Below are 13,868 nucleotides of genomic sequence, written 5' to 3' on the forward strand. Positions count from 1 at the left end.
TCACTTTGATGCAGCATTAAGAACAACGAATACAAAAAAGATGCAAACGGAAGGGAAGACGATGGCGATTGGATGTTTTTATGCAACTCAGTTGATTCCATTGCCCTCATAGACAGCCAAACGCACGGACCTGACACCACATTTTCACTTCATGACGTTTTTTTTTTTAATTGCATGTCTGTACATCTATCTTAATATTCTGAGGGACATTCATATGTTTTATGGATGAAATAATTGTAATATTTCAAGACTTGCCAATATTTTATGTGCTGTACTGTTCATTATTGCAGCTCTTTATAGGAAAACAATATTGTTGTGGGCCAGGAGTTGGTGGCGAGAATGACCACTAGGTGGGGAAAGCTTGCATCGTCTCCCACCAAACTCCACGGAATTGTAGGCCATTGCTCGAATAACTCCGCGAGCTGGTGGGTCGTTTAACCGACCGTGGTCGCCAATATTTCAACCGCATAGCATAGGGTCTATTTGTCTATAACCAATTTACTTAATTAACTACGTGATTTCGACTACCAGGGAAACCACGCCTTTGGCAGGTCTTGCTCGAACCGGGTCACTCTACCGACTGCGGTAGAGTTCCAACTACCGACTACCAACTCTGGTTCGGGTGCAGCCGAGTGGAAACTGCCAAAGCCGTGCCTGCTGGAATGAAAGGATTATCGGAGATAAAACCCCACCTAAACTCAGATCCGAACCATGCTGGACCAATTCAAGAAAGGACGGAAATGAACTGGGGACATTTCTAACATGTTTTATTTACATAAAAGACAAAGGCAAGACAACGCGAATATGCAAGCAGTATTTACAATGTTCCAAAAACACTTATTCAGTTCTACTTCCCAGCTGCGCCCACACGCAGACTCACACACAAATGAAAAGAAACCCAGAGTTCTTTATTGGACCCTCGCAGCTGAGGAGAGAGACAAGGTGGGGTCAGAGTTCGGATGCGTATCTGGCCATCAGAGAAAGGGGGTACTCTGTGCTGCGGCACCTGACAATGGTCGCTGGTTTGGTCCCCAGTCGCACGTGTGGGACTCGAGGCTCGTGGCGGAGCTCAGGTGGCGAATGGCCGGGGTCCACGGAGGGGGGTCAGAGTCGCTCTTTCCTTCCTTGTAGAGGGCCAGCAGAGACACGTTCGCCACCTCTACGACCTTCTGCTCAACCCTCGTGACAGCAAAAACCCTTTCGTGGCAGCAAAAACCTTACAAAAACTCACTGCCTCAGAGAGTGCTCGGGAATTTATGGACCTCCCTCAGCGGGGAGGGCATCGGTGAACACACCTCGCTGTCCGTCTTTGACAGACGCTGTCCATCTGTCCTCGCTGTCCGTCTGTCCTCGCTGTCCATCTACCGTAGCTGGTCGAGTGATCCGGTTCAGTCAGACTTTCCGAGGGCGTGAATCCCCGGTACACAAGACTGCGTGGTAACTTAGGTATATTGGATCTGGACAATTTACCCTACACCACGTGGTCGAGATATTGGCATTTCCCGGTCGATTATTGACCCGCCGGCTTCGGAGTTATCCGGAGCACGGCCTAAAATTCCGGGGAGTCTGGTGGGAGACGGCGTAAATTTCCCCACCTAACGGTCGTTCTCGCCACCGACCCCCGGCCCGCAACAATATATATGCGCGCGCGCGCGCGCACACACACACACACACACACACACACACACACACACACACACACACACACACACACACACACACACACACACACACACACACACACACACACACACACATATATACATATACATATACATATACATATATAAATATACATACACACATACATATTGGTACGGATCTGGAAACCATAAGCATTCAACATACAGATCTCCCAAAAGTCAGTTATGTCGTTAAGTATGTGTGTAGTCAGACCCCCTTCCTTTTGTCTCGTGGGAGAATCAAAGGTGTGCATTGTGATTTATTTTAGTTAGGTTATTACATTTAACAAGCCATCTAACAACCATCCCATCTGCATGACCCCTCGGCCCATCATGATCCATCCACCAACCAGCTGCCTTCTCGCACCCTAACGTGCCAAGGCAAGATCTCGCGGTTCCGATTTCTCGGCTCCCACAAACGTTGTAACTCTTTCACGACGACCTTTGCAACATTGATACTGTTGCTCGTCAAGTATGACCCACATGGAAGAGTGGCTGGGGTTTCCCGGCAGGGGCCGTTGCAGCGTTGATACTGTTACTCGTCAAGTATGAACCCACGTGGAAGAGCGGCTGGGGTTTCCCGGCAGGGCCGAGGCCCTGCCCCGGAAGGGTGGGCCGTAGGACCCTGTCCAATCAAAGGTGGACAGCGAGGTGTGTTTCACCAAGGGCCCCTCCCCGTTGAGGGTGGTTAAAAAAAATCCCCGAGCACTCTCTGAGAGCAGATTTTTGTTTGGCTTTTGCTGTCACGAAAGTGGTTTTTGGGGTTGTTACGAAGATTCTTCGGAGGTTTTCGACGGGGTCGTTGTTGAGCGTGCAGTTCTTTTGAAGCGGAGGGTTGAGCAGAAGGTCGTGAAGGCGGTGAACATGTCTCTGCTGGCTTTCTACAAGGAAAGGAAAGAGTGACCCTGAACCCCCCTCCGTGGACCCCGCTATTCACCACCCGAGCTCCGCCACAAACCACGAGTCCCACACGTGCGACTGGGGACCAAACCAACGACCTTTGGCGGGTGCCACATCACGGAGCACCCCCTTCCTCCGACGGTTAGGTACCCAGCCAGACTCTGCCCCCCAGCTTGTCTCTCTCCTCGGCTGCGAGGGTCCAATAAAGAACTCTGGGTTTATTTTCATTTATGTGTGTGTCTGCGCGTGGGCCCGTCTTTAAGTAGAACTGAATAAGTGTTTTTGGATCATTACATATATTCCTTGCTTGCATATTCACGTTAAGTCTTGCCTTTGTCTTTTACTGCAAATAAAACTTATTAGAAATGTTCCCAGTCCATTTCCGTCCCCCTCTTGCATTGGTCCAGCATGGTTTGGATCTGAGTTTAGCCGGGTTTTTATACCCGATAATCCATTCATTCCAGCAGGCACAGCTTTGGCAGTTTCCGCTTGGCTGCACCCGAACCGGAGTTGGTAGTCGGTCGTTGGAACTCTACCGCAGTCGGTAGAGTGACCCGGTTCGAGCAAGATGTGCCGAGGGCGTGGTTTTCCCGGTAGACGAAATCGCTTAGTTAATTAGGTAAATTGGTTATAGACAAATAGACCCTACACTATACGGTTGAAATATTGGCGTCCACGGTCGGTTTAGCGACCCCCCCCCCCCACGTTCCGGAATTATCCGGAGCGACGGCCTACAATTCCGGGGAGTCTGGTGGAGACGACGTAGCTTTCCCCACCTAGTGGTCGTTCTCGCCACCGACCCCCGGCCTGCAACAATATATACATCTGCATATACACACATACATTAATACATATATACATACATACATTGATATATATATATATATATATATATATATATATATATATATATATATATATATATATATATACACACATTCATATATTCATGTATCTATATGTATATATACATATACATATACATATACATATACATATAGAGAAAATGATCTGTGTCAGTGAATTAAAAGTCAAAGGAGAAGTAAAGGTTACAATATTCACCGCAATAGGTAAATAAAAACCTTAACGTTATGGGCGTAGCCGTTTGTTCAAGTACTGTACTGAGAAGCCCAAGCATAAGTTGCCATAAATAGTAACATGCATGTTCTAGATTCACGAGTGCATTTGTAATTTATTGCAAGACATATTTGAATTGGAGAGTTCATAGAACATGATACCGCACACAATGTTCAGCTGTATACTTCAATTTCAATAAAATAATGATTTTGAAGATCGTTTAAAAAAATCCGGAAATTTAAGGCGACTGAAGCAGTCTTATATACCACTCTTATACACTGTAATAAGATGACATTGAGTTTCAGTTTTTGGAGATGGAGGTTTTATTGATCACGATAGAACACAGCATTAATTGGCAGCCTCTTCTTCACCCCAATACTGCACCCTCTCACATCCCACCCCCTCTCATGATATATATATATATATATATATATATATATATATATATATATATATATATATATATATATATATATATATATATATATATATATATATATATATATTTCATGGTTCTTGGAAGTATTATGAATGCATTTTGTGTATATAGTGTTCAAGTATATAATTAAATTGAAATAAAGGTTTAAAGAGATTTAAATGCGCAGAAATAAATTAATTCCAGGCTTTACTGCCATTTTCCCAGTGTCTATTACATCACCCGATCTAACACGTTGCATTAGTTCTTCGTGCCTGTTGTTTTTGTCCTTTATGACATCCTGAAAAATAGTAAGTTTCCTGTTTGAAATTATTTTCAAATTTTGTTTGATTGCCTGGCAGACAGATAGAGTAGAATATTAACTCACTCCTCTCTGCACATGTGCAATTAGGACAAATTCAGAGGAAAAGTACTTTAAAACGGATAACTTGTTTTCCTATGCATGTTCTGGTTTGTGTTCAAATTTAAACATTCAATTCAAATATGTTGGTTGAGACAGACGGATGGATGAGACGGATGGATAAACTATTGAGACAGACGGATGGATGGACGGACTTGACCCAATTGCTTAACCCTGCTTTTCACGTCGTGTTCATGGGGTAATAATGAAAGGTCCGAAATATAAGATTCATGCCCTGCGGGTGTATAGTACCATGCTGGAAAATGACCTTCTACTTTCAGCGCTTTCTTTCAAAACCACTGGAACATGCCTTGATAACATAAACCTGGAGATCATCCTTGATGTGCTTAGCAGAATTGAAATATGCTACTGCAGGAAAACTAATTGTATTTAGGCATGCTAATTGTAAATGCTCAGCCACTCTATCTGCCAGGTGTGGCTTAATTTTGTTGACATAGAGCTGCTGCAATGGCGACATGACAAGGCATATATTCGTTTGCTATAAGTGCAGTCAAATTATGCCTTTTATTCCAACTTCTGAAGGAGTCGACAAATCAAAGTCCCACAAGATTTTGAAAAAAATTCCAGATGTCTGGAACTTTCTGCTCATTTTTGTTTTGCTCAAAATGGTGATCCTCATTATTCATTGCATAATGAAGACAAGAGAGACTAAATCCAGGATACCTATGAGTCATTAAAACTGTGCCGTATTTTCTGGACATCGCTTGAAGGTAAGTGTCCCGCACATGATCTCTTCATTTTAAAATGCAGAACTGATATTGATGCGATATTCAAATTGAATATTGGTATCAAACATAACATCTCCAAGCAGGAACGTGAGGCAATTTAAGATCTTCATATAAAAGTAATTACGTGATAAAACCTATGGATAAATGTGATGCTGTTGTTGTTTGTAGACAGACCTGTATGAACAAGAAGCAATACATGAGCTTTCAGACGGGGAGTTTTATCCACTGTAGAATCTGATTCCACTCTGGAGCAGCATTACATTATCTTCGTCATGGTGAAAGATGTCATCGTTAATGGAGATTTGCCTTCTTATGCTGTAAATATTATTCAAGATAATCCCCAGTGTGCTAATTTTTATTTCCTTTCCAAGATTCATAAACCTAACACATCAGGTTGACCCATTGTATCCACTTGTAACTGTCCAACAGAACTTCTCAGTCAGTACATTGATGGAATTATGTTGTCACTTGTCACTTTGTTGCCCACTTATGTGGAGGCTATTAGTCTTTTCAACTTTTCTATGCCATGTTTCTATTTTTCTCAGATGCTATTAATCTTTTCAACAATTTCCGGTTTCAGGATGGAGAACATATACATCTTCTTTTCATCGCATGGATATCTCTTCATTATACTGTATACCGATATTCCGACAAATGAGAACTGGAGGCTCTTCAACATTTTTGGAGCATAATCCTTGTGACACCAGAACTTGTGCCAGCACCTTCTTAAGATTGGCTGAATTTGTCCTCAACCTATCTTCTTTAAAATTTGGAGACAAGTTTTACAAGGAACAAAAAGGAGTCGCCATGGGAATAAAAATATGACCCTCATCATGACGTATCTTTGTCGGTTACATCAAGGAAAAGATTACTAACAGCTCCAATGGTTCAAAACACATCCTTCTTAAATGATATATTGACAATTACATTGAGGTGACATCATCTTCCAGGAGTGAATTGGAAGACTTTTTAAACTATGTTGATAATTACCACCCATCTTTCAAGTACATCTATGACATTTCAGAGAACAGTGTGAATTTCCTGGATATCTGTATCTCTTTCACAGCTGAGGGATTCAGCATGGATGTTTATTACAAGTTGACAGATTCACATTCATACTTCACATATGACTCGTCACATCCTCCATCATGCAAAAAGGTTTTACCATATTCTCAGTTCCTGGAACTGCAAAGTATCCGCAGCAACGATGATGATATGCAAGTTCAAGTATTAAGTGGTTATTTCAGAATGGGAGGTTATTCCATTACAATTATCAATGATGTGATTAATAACTGGCTGTATATGTTTCTCACAATGGGGCCTTGACTGTAAAGAAGAATAACTCCAGTTGACATCTTTCTTTTCTCATAACGTACAATTTGACAACTCGCTGTATCGACAGATCTGTCAGGGAGAATTTTAATATTCTTCAAGAGATTTCATTTTTTTTTTCCTATAGAGATTCAGGTGTCTCCAGCTTGCTGGAGACATTGAACCAATCTCTGGTCCACTCATCTACATTTACCCTACATACAACATTAGAATCACCAACTGTCACGACTCCCTTCTCTGAACCAGATGTAACAAATGACCATCTCAAACGTATGAACCTACCTTCATACAAAGATATAGCGATCACCTCCCTGCAGTCATTCAGTCTACCCCACTATCACGAACCTCAATACATTTCACCTGAACATTCTACAGCTCAACATAAACCACATCCTCCAGAATTTCATCAATAAACACAAAATAGACCTATATCACTCATTCAAGAGACTAAACTCAACAATGCCTCCAAATTCTCCCACATCTTCCCAAACCACTCTTTCTTCAGAAATGATCAACCAGGCAATCTAGCTGGTGCAGGCCTCCTCAACCTCATACACAAAAACATAATATTTTCCAACACAACTACAGACATCCTCCAGCTGCTGCCTAATGACAACACTATCAAAATTACTGAAATAAAAATAAAAATCACAAAAATTCACAGAAACAATATCAACATTTCCATTCCCCCACCAAACTCGTGCCCATACAGATACCAATCCTAACTTACCAATCTACAAAATATCCCTGACTTAATAACCAGAGGGGAATTCAATGCAAAAGACCCCCTTGGTTAACGAACCAAAACCGAGACACGAGAGGCACGCTAATTCCAGATCAATTAGACCATTTAAATATCCTTAATGATCACAACTCTCCCTCTGGACTCCCTCTTCACCCCCAGGACTCTTCCACATCCCATAATATAGCTCTATGCTCTCCTTTACTCAAGACTACTATATTTTGGCATACCACTTTGGAACTGCCAACGGATCACCCACCCATCATCATCATACATCAACTCAACCCCAAATCCATTCCCAAAGATCAGAAGAACATAAACCAACTTTAACAAAGCTAATTTTAACAAAGCTTTCACAAAAAAGAACATGTATTGCACCAACATTCATCAACAGTCAAAAACAGAAATATTGGGAAAAAACTAATCGGCAGTCTTGACCACAAAACGAACAGTAGAAAATTCTGACGGACTATATCAAACATACACGACTCACGTAACAACCCACCTCAATCACATGATTCAGTAATCCATCAAGACAGCACAATCACAAACAAACAGCAGCAATCAGACGATCTCATCGACGAGTACGCCTCAATCGGTCACAAACCCACCATTCCAAGAAACAGATCAATCAAAGGCTAAATAAATTGAAAGTTGACAATGAAGCTCCACCACCTTTCACTTTCCAATCAGTTACAGTTATGATTTTAAAAATCAAATTCTTCAGGACAAAGCAATATCTCAAAAATCGACCTGAATCACTTTGGTCCTTCAGCCATTAACACACTAATTTCAGCATACATCCCACTCCTGGACACAAAATTCCCTCGATATGGAAAAGAACAATCATTATACCAACACTGAAATGTAATACCACTGAACCATAACCTACCAATAACCCAGCATCATATCGGCCCATTTCTCTCTTGTACACCCCAAGCAAAACACCGGAAAAGCTCATTCTAAATAAAATCTCCCCTTTTTATTCCTCGAGCCCCATCAAAGCGTGGCTTTCATCTCATACACTCAACAAACAATCACTCATCCCTCTACATTAACACAATACATTCTAGACGCCTTTAACAAAAAACAGCCCCCACTGAGATGAGAAGCTTTTGACACCATACCCTCATAGAAAAATATAATCAACACCGACATGTGTACCAACAATAAGAAATGGTTAGCAAACTTTATGTCCAGTCGTCAAGTTCAAATAAACAATTAGAACACCCTCTCTTCCTTCCGACATACCTAATGACATGTTTCGTTGGCTGTTTTCTATGAATGTCCTAATTGTGATTCAAGTATGAGTGCATGGTCTTCTAACGTCTTTATCCTACGTCTGGCATACAGACAAATTGTAGATTGAGAAAAATAAAATCTTAATGAAGCTTGTAATGAATGCCATGTAAACCTGAAATTAAAACGAACATATATATATATATATATATATATATATATATATATATATATATATATATATATATATATATATATATCTTCTTCTTCTTCTTCTTTCGGCTGCTCCCTTTTAGGGGTCGCCACAGCGGATCATCCATATGATCCGCATAGTGATTTGGCACATGTTTTACGCCGGATGCCCTTCCTGATGCAACCCTGGTCGCCTCTTATGACACAGGGATATGGTACACCTATTTTAACCGGGGTATACACCGGCCCAGTAGACTGTTACTCATTTCGCCGACCACGGAAGGATGACAGGCTGAGTCAACCCCCTGGTGTATTAATTCAGTGGCCCAACGGCGCTTGAACTCAGGACCTTTTGTATCCCAAGCCGCTGCCCTAACCACTGCGCCAACACCAGGCATATATATGTGTATATATATATATATATATATATATATATATATATATATATATATATATATATATATATATATATATATATATATATATATATATATATATATATATATATATATATATATGCACATGGTACATATTCAAGCCACTATCATTACAAACGCTGTCCATTTCCTGCATGAGTGTCGGAGCCTCATGATAGGTTGGTCATCATATGCATTAGTTTCCCCCTTCAAGAAGAGCCAAACCTCTTGAGAAAAACACAAGACAGACAGTGAGAGAGGGAGACACAGACAAGACAGACAGATAGAGGGAGGGAGGGAAGGATGTCAATAATGAGCAGTCATGCCTGTCTGTCAAATAATCACAGCTCTGGAAATACAGGAAAAAATGCATATTTCCTGAGGTTATGCCAAAAATGCATGGGCCCTCCTCTTTCACTGCATGCTGCATTCTAATTTTGTTGTTGACCAAGCTGGCGATGGTGTGTGTTAGGGATTACTAAAAACTGTTCTGTACATTCATGGCTGAGCATGGGGCGGCAGGCAATGATGCCGTATTGGCATTTGGCTGGGCATGCATGCCTTGGTCACACTGCTGCCATTCTGTCATACTTTCGGTCCTTTCAATATCGCACTACTATCCTGTTGTACTTTTATTCTCTCCTGAACCCTCATACAGTTGGCACAGCTTGTGACGTTTGAAGTGAAAAATGAGAAACTTAGCTTAAACCTAACATTAAGTTGCATTTTGCATAACAAACACTTCATAAAAAAATTTACCTTTCTTTGCACACTGTCTGGAAGCCACATCTTTCAAGTTGTGGTCGTACAAGAATAACTGGCTGCCTTCATGATTTCAGTGGTTTCCGCTTATATATCTGCCAGTAATGGTGGTAATTTATTGGGAGTATAACCACGTTACACTTCTTTCAGTTGTCCCACTGCGACTCTGTAGAGGAAGACATAAACTGGCAAAAGAAAAATTACAACAAATCAAGAACCAGTTTCTGTGGCGAATAGCTAGTACATCCGCTCTGAGTCTGGGAGGTCAGCAGTCACACCCCAGTATGGTCATACCAAAGATTTTAAAATGCTACGTGCTGTTTCCTTCATTGACACTCACATTTAATAGGATAATGCACGGACGAACAACTGTAGATTTACAATCATAGCACAGGCTTTGATGGCTGGTCCAATGGCCTCATTCTGCATTGAAGTTCCTTTCAAAGGAACTCCTATTATAATTAACTTCATCTTGGTTCTCACTCTGGACCAAGCTACATGGATAATGATACATTGGACCTCGCAAAGCATGATGGCAGCATGCACCAATCTGTAACAATGCATATTTTAACAGAATTCTGATCAACCAATCTCTATTTGAGGCAGCATTGATCGGAACAGTTGATGTGCGATCGGTACAGAGATTGCAGGAGTGATATTCCTTTGTTGTCTGCAACCTTCGGTGTGGCACAGAGCCCAATTTGTTTCTGCCTCCTCGGTGCCTGATGTACTAGTTGAATCTGGCATCTTCAAACAAATTGTGTTGGAAAGAGGCAATGCTGACATCAATCTTCATAATAATCTGGGAATATATTCCCAGATTTATTACAGTGTGCTATCCTGAACCAATATCACAAACACATTTGAAGATGCCATTGCCCTTTTACGTGATTTGCAAGGACATTGGTAGGCAAAGGATAAATCGATACATTTTGTGCGATTTTGACCTTGGATCCCTGCATCTCAAGCTATGTGACAACAAACCGGTCCACCCAGATTGTAGATGTAGAATACATGTTGATTCGTAAATCAATGTCCTTACTCGAGGAGATCTGCCTTCACAGGGCATGCCCAGCAACCTGAACTCTGTCATGCCTAATGGAAGCAGGATTTCATCACCCTTGCACTGTTCCTTTCCAAAGGGACTTGATTTTCTGAATTAGAGTACACCACCTCTTCAGTGGCTAACAGTTCATATTCCAACAGTGCTAATGTCTTGAAAAATCTGTTCTCCACGCACCGTCAGGTTCTTGATATGGATCTTGCAAAGTCATTTTTGATGCCATTTTTGGCCCGTAACATATTTACGATGATCGTCAGTCATCCGATGAGTGGTTATCACATGCAACACCAGAGGCTTTTCTTCTTGTTTTAAGCAGAGAAGAGCATTCCATTTAAATAGTTATCATCAAGCGTTCGTCAAAAAGCACAAGTCAGTTGCAGTGCGCATCCTGTATTTTGCATTCATATGCACTGTCAATCACACTTTTTCTCTGTATAAAATATAAAAATGATACATGATGCATTTGCAGGGAATGGCAGGTTTGGTGGCATGACTGATCTGGCTTCACTTGGTAATTGACTTTGGTTCACAATAACAATAACAGTTGCACGGATTTCATTTTAAATGGTATTTTGTCTCAAATTTTTTTTTTAACAAGAACAACCCGTCTGGTTGCAGTTCACTATACACGAGAGCACATCCAACTCTCCTACTATGACCATGTCCTGGCTGCTCAATGTCTGTCCAAACCTGGGTTTCTGCAAACGTTTCTACAAAGGAACAGTAACACTTAGTTGATAATAATTGATAAAGTAGTGCGGTTTGCATTCATTCACACATGCACAGTGTATTTTAATAGCACACGCATTAATTGCTAGCATTTCCTTGAGTTGTGTACATCTTCAAAAAGGAAAAGGAAATCACACATGAAACAGACATCTGGCAATTTGTCGAAAGAGAATAAGAGTCGACCTCGTTAATAACTTTGCAACATATGCATTAAGTGAAATCATCTCAGAAATGAATTTGAGTAAGATTGGGTAATGTATGCCTGGTGTTGGCTCAATGGTTTGGGTGGTGGGCTTGGGATCCGTGGGGTCCTGAGTTGAAATCCCGCTCAGCTGTTGAATTAATACCAGGTGGGGTTAACTCAACCTGTCATCCTTCCGAGGTCGGCAAAATGAGTGCCAGCATGCTGGTATCCTGTGTCGGAGTGGAAACCCGTCCTGGATTGTGTCCAATAGCCAAGGAGACTGCTTAGGCAGCACCAACGCTCTGCACAGAGTATGGTCCCAATGGATGGATGGATGGATGGATGGGTAATGTTCCTCTGTTAAGAAGTGGGGGGCACAACTGCCCCTTCTGCACAACCTCTTGTGGCCTGGTCAAATGTGCAGTACACTGAGTGTCTGCACAAGAGGGCTCTTTGGCTGATTTATATCAGGAAATTTCAAAAAAGAAATGTCGATTATGATTATGATGAACAAAAGGATGGTATGAGTGTGTCGATGCTTATGTGTGTACCTTTGTGTGTGTGAGTGTGTATATATGTATGTAGTTTTATTTTTTGTACATGCAGTCAATGTGTGTTGGGTGGAAAAAGGCGGTGTGAGGTGTATCATGTCTTCGTGTTACTTCAATCATTAAAAAACATTTATTTTGCCCCTTTTGATAATTGTGTTAATATAAAAGGTAGTCGTACTTTCGCAGTTCTTATAAAAGTTTAAATATTGAAATGCATCTCAAGAAATGTGTTGAAATCCATTTCATAATCCTCCTTATTGCCTTAAAATAGTAGAAGGTGTCAATGTGTAAAGATTGGCCTCTCATTCATTCACTATCTTTTAAAATAAAATGTGTTTAACGACTTGCCCTTTATGAATCCATACCATAAACGGGAAGGGCAATCGATAGAGCACATACATCCGCCCCGTAATGCCTGATCCAGGATAACATATCTGGCCTAATTCATTTTTGAGATATCATGCCATATATCGTTTTTGAGCCCCATCTCTCAATGGTGAAGAATCACTTTAAAATTCTAGTAGTCGGATCCGGATCTTCACCAAAATCTAATCATTTCGTCCTTGTCACACACCGAACCGGTCTAGAAAATTTCATTTGGATCCGTCCACAACTTTTTGAGATATCCTGTACACAAACAGACAGAAAAGGGTGAAAACATAACCTCCTTCACCTTTGGTGGCGGAGGTACATTTCATGCTTGTGCAGTACCATATCGTTTTTGGACTGTCTCTCAATGGTGAAGAATCACTTTAAAAATTAAATAATTCTCGTATCCAGATCCGGATTCGGATCTTCACCAAAATCGAACCAATTCGTCCTTGCAACACACACCCAACCTGTCCACCAAGTTTCATCCGAATCCATCCACAATATTTTGAGATATCGTGCTATATATCGGTTTAACCCCATCTCTCAATGGTGATCACTGAAAAATCCGAGTAGTCGGATCCGGATCAGGATCTTCACCAAAATCTAATCCGTTCGTCCTTGTCACGCACCCAACCTGTCCACAAAATTTCATTGGGATCTGTCCACAACTTTTTGAGATATCCTACACACGGATAGACAGACAGAGAGGGGTGAAAACATAACCTCTTTCACCTTCGGTGGTGAAGGTAATGAATCAAAACCATAATCATTCTGCTTGGTCTCAACTGAACCCAACCTTTCAACTTCTGGTTTTGGTTCTTGAGCGACGGTGGTGGTTCTATTCAGTCAGTGCCTCTGTGAACTTTCTCAAAGAAAGTTTTTCCAGTCATTTTCGTCGTATTGTTTACTGTTATTTTGTTATCTCCATGTTCACTGTCTGTTTCTCGTTCAGTGTTGTGTTAAAACTTGTGCTAATTGGTGAGTATTCAACAAACTTTTCATGTCTGGTTTCCTTGAGGCCTACCCTTCTTCTTCCCGTCTT

General features: G+C 41.2%; 1 protein-coding gene across 2 annotated transcripts in view; it reads left to right on the top strand.

The window, feature by feature from the left end:
* The window catches only part of LOC147023648 (endothelial PAS domain-containing protein 1-like), a 161,584-nt gene that overhangs the window by 119,507 nt on the left and 28,209 nt on the right, over positions 1 to 13,868 (top strand). The window lies entirely within an intron of this gene.

This window comes from Eptatretus burgeri, chromosome 7 (genome assembly GCF_056783735.1).
Source record: "Eptatretus burgeri isolate ZD-2024b chromosome 7, Ebu_testis_v1, whole genome shotgun sequence".
Classification (NCBI taxonomy): domain Eukaryota; kingdom Metazoa; phylum Chordata; class Myxini; order Myxiniformes; family Myxinidae; genus Eptatretus; species Eptatretus burgeri.